The sequence below is a fragment of the Myotis daubentonii genome, chromosome 11, assembly GCF_963259705.1.
Source record: "Myotis daubentonii chromosome 11, mMyoDau2.1, whole genome shotgun sequence".
NCBI classification, from domain to species: Eukaryota; Metazoa; Chordata; class Mammalia; order Chiroptera; family Vespertilionidae; genus Myotis; species Myotis daubentonii.
This window is the reverse complement of record NC_081850.1, coordinates 57580254-57584452: the sequence shown is the minus strand read 5'-3', so window position 1 is coordinate 57584452 and position 4199 is coordinate 57580254. Positions and strand designations below refer to the sequence as shown.

General features: G+C 45.2%; 1 pseudogene; it reads left to right on the top strand.

Annotated features, from left to right (window-relative positions):
- Positions 1–3071: 3071 nt before the first annotated feature.
- On the top strand, positions 3072–3779 carry LOC132211709 (large ribosomal subunit protein uL14-like; annotated as a pseudogene).
- The last annotated feature ends 420 nt before the right edge of the window (positions 3780–4199 follow it).

The following is a 4199-nucleotide window of genomic DNA, read 5'->3' as shown; positions in this document are numbered from 1 at the left end:
TAGCTCCGATCACTGTCAGTGGCAGGGGGCTTCTTCCTGCTTTCCCTTTTACCTCCTTGCATTGTGCCTACATATGCAAATTAACCGCCATCTTGTTGGCAGTTAACTGCCAATCTTAGTTGGCAGTTAATTTGCATATAGCCCTGATTAGCCAATGAAAAGGGTAGCATTGTACGCCAATTACCATTTTTCTCTTTTATTAGGGTAGATAACAAAAGCTGAAGTAAAATGGGGGGTCGGGGCGGGGGGGGGGGGAGTCCAAATCTACCTAGAAGTAAGCCATCTCTGGTAGAGACAAGTCTTTCCAAAACAAGCTGTAGCACAAGGATGTGCTGAGCACAGAGCTCAGCAGACGCCCGGAAGCTGGGGAGAAAGCAGAGAACATACTACCATCTAATTGGCTGTTGGAAGGGGACCCTGGGTCATCTAGGGGCCACCACCAGGAGAACTGCTTAATAGGAAAACACATGCCCAGACACGCAGAGCATGGTCCTAACTTCTTTTTAAATTGTTAATATTGTTTACCCCTACTTTTCCACCAGGAAAAAAAAAACATAGCTGGAAAAAGTAGCAGGGCACAAAGAGCTTTTCTTGATGAAAGCGTAGTTAATGTGTCCTTCAATAAAATCAAAGGCTGGAAGGAAATGAGATTTTGATGCTCAGTTAAACTGGAATCTCGATGCCCTGAAGCAAGAACACTCAGGGACACACATGCATGCACCCACCCCTGAAGGACGCAGACATTGGGTAAATTCCAAGGAAAGTTGTGCTCAGCTTAAAGTCTGGGGATATAATAGGCAGAGAATATGTCCCAAATGCTCTCAATTGAAAAGCAGTGAATGTGATTTTGTTTTGTTTTGTTTTAATCATCACCCAAGGGCATTTATTTATTTATTTTAGAGAGAGTGGAAGGGAGAGTGGGGGAGGGAGAGAGTGGGGGGGGGGAGAAACATCGATATGAGAGAGAGGCATATTGATTGGTTGCCTCCTGCACTTGCCTGGACCAGGGCCGGGGATCGAACCTGCAACTCAAGTACGTGCCCTTAATGGGGCATCGAACTTGTGAACCTTTGGTGCATCACACCAGCCAGGGCAGTAAATGTGATTCTTAAATGTACTTCAGTGTTTGCATCCTCTAGCATCTGGCTCTGGTTATAACATTTCAAAAATGACTGCAGTATCAACAACAAACTTTATGATGATGTTGTCATCATGATCTATGTTGTAGGACTGACTAGAATTCAGCCGTGGGCAAACTACGGCCCGCGGGCCGGATCCGGCCCGTTTGAAATGAATAAAACTTAAAAAAAAAAGACCGTACCCTTTTATGTAATGATGTTTACTTTGAATTTATATTAGTTCACACAAACACTCCATCCATGCTTTTGTTCTGGCCCTCCGGTCCAGTTTAAGAACCCATTGTGGCCCTCGAGTCAAAAAGTTTGCCCACCCCTGGACTAGATTAAAGGTAAATAATTCTCTACCTGCGAGTGGGTGACTACTGGAGTTAGGAAGACTTATCAGGGACCACGATCATCTAGGTGAGAGGGAATCAGAACCAGGTAGGAGATGGCTTCAACCCAACTTTTGCATTTTTGAGATCAGCAGAGAGAAGAGATAGATAAGAGCCCCTGGTTGCGCCTGGGCCTCTCAGAAGCGGCCTAGAAAGGGAATTTATCTTCTGAAGGTGGGGGGTAGTGGGGGACCAGAGCGCCTTGTCAGACTTCCCAGGCACTGGTCCCTCTACATTTCCCTTTGACGTCTGTTGTGGTCCTCATTGTCAGGGCCACGGTGGTTTCTAATGATCCAAGGGATGGGATCAGTAATTAAGTGGAGAGAAAAAAAAGCAAAAGATCAATCCAGGGTGAGAAACTGCTGGAGAGGAGAGGAAATGCAGCGCTGGAGTAGAATCCTAAAGGAAACGTGCAGGGAGGTCCTTTAGGGGGGTGGTTCCAGGATATTACACAGCCCTTTATGGCCTCGCCTGCAGGGGTGTATGTCACAGGCTGCTCTGAGCAGTGGGGAGGCTGTGACACTGCTGTTCTGCCAAGGAAGACTGCATTTCCAATTTAAAGCTCAGCTGCCCAGGAACCAAGCTGTTTGTTTTTCAGAAGAGAAGACAGGGAAGGAAGGAGGGAGGGAAGGAGGAAGACAGAGAAGGAGAGAGAGACAGAGAGAGAAAACCATGAGTTGAGATACCAAATCTATGCTCACGTCAAATCTCTAGAACAGAGTAGTTTTGTGTGTGTGTGTGTGTGTGTGTGTGTGTGTGTGTCTCATTAGATCCTTGGTCCTTGGGCACTCTCAGGATTCACTGCCAGGAAGTCCTTGTGCACTCATGACAGGTTAATTAAATAGCTCTGTTGGGCCCTGTTGGGGTCTCACAAAAGACAGGAGAAAGAAGTGAGACAAATTCCGTTTCTCCACGAGAGATTTCAGAGGAGGACTCAGACAACACTGGCACCGCCTTACTTTGCCTACACTGCTGCGTGATCATGGGGTGACTGCATCTGTTATGTAATGGATTTTGAATGAATGTAAGTATATGAGTATATTGCCCACTCGCCTCTCTGATCAACATGTATTGAGGGCTTACTATTCCATGCCAGGCTTTATACAAAGGTATAGCTTTATAGTCATAGTTTTTATGTTTACCGTAACACATCTTGAGTAATTAGCATATGGTATTGGAGATATGCTGACCATTCTCTTTTACTATTGCAACCTGCTTCCTTCACCTGGCATTCCTGATCTCATCCTATATCTTTCTCTTCTATTTATACCTCTGTGGTCTAACATACTTTATAATTTATTATGTTTATTTTATTATCTTTCTCTAGCTGCGAGGTTGTATGTTTCACAACTCCTTGCTTAGTTTGTTCGCCAACTGAACCCCAAGTGTCTCTTGGAAAGATGATGACATTCAACAAATAATGACAAATCAGATAAAGACAATGTCTCGCTGTGTCCTGTAATGGGGTTAACCTATAGGGAGTCTCCTCCAAAGAAGCGATCTATGGATACCCAGGAGTGAAGAGGGTGGTGGGAACAGCATATGGAAAGTACCTGACATGAGACAAAGTGTGGCCACGTGGCTGAAGCATGAAGAGCACCGGCAATGGGACATGTAGAGACCAGAGCAGAGAGGGCCCAGATGATACAGGGCCAGGGAGGCCTTGTTAAAGAGTTTAGAATTAGTTATAAGACTACTAGTCAGCTATTGAAAGGTTTAAGGAAGAAAACTGCTATGCCCGGCTTTATTTTATGAAAGGATTGTTCAGGATACGGAGAGTAGTTTGGAACAGTGGGACAAGAATAAAAGGGTCCTTTCCGTCCCTTTCTGGAATTCAAGATTACAGAAGTGAGGACGTGGTGGGACATTCCGGGTTTCCCCAAGTCTTCAGGGAGGAGCTGTGATCAACTGTGCTGACACCACAGGAGCCGAAAATCTGTGTATCGCCTCTGGGAAGGGTATCAGGGATGACTGAACAGATTGCCGCCCAAAGGTGTGGGTGACACGGTGAGGGCCCCAGTCAAAAGAGGCAAACCAGAGCTCAGAAAGAAGGTACATCCAATGATGGTAATTCAACAACAAAGTCATACGGGAGAAAAGATGGCGTGTTTCTTTATTTTGAAGATAATGTGGGGGTCAGAGTCAATAGTAGAGGTGAGATGAAAAGTCTGCCATCACAGGACCAGTCGCAAAAGAGCGTGCAGATTTGTGGCCCAGGATTGCGTCCATGCAGGCAGCCTCGCACGATTCTCTGGTGTATTTGTAAAAAACACACAAACAGAAAGCGAAATAACCAACAATAAGAAAAAAAGCATTAAAAATTATCTCTCCTCCCACCGCCCCGGTAAAAAGGAATGAATATAATGAGGTGGCCAGTTGAAGAGAACTTCAATCATCCAGACAAGAGGAGAAGGTGGTTTGGGGTAAGGATAAGGCAACAGAGACAGACAGGCGAGTGAATTCAAGATAATTAGAAGAGCAAATAAGATTGAGTAAGGATTAGAGTGGGAGTGGTGGGAATGTCAAAATGCCTTTTCTTATTTGTTTAAATCCCTCGAACTAAAACATACATCTTTTTGTGTGCTGTCTCCAGTCGTGATGAACAGGTGATAAGAGCTTTCTGTTTGCTCTGTTCAATCAGCTGCAGCCTCCTCTTCAAGCTCCCCACCTGAATCCCAATTGTGTC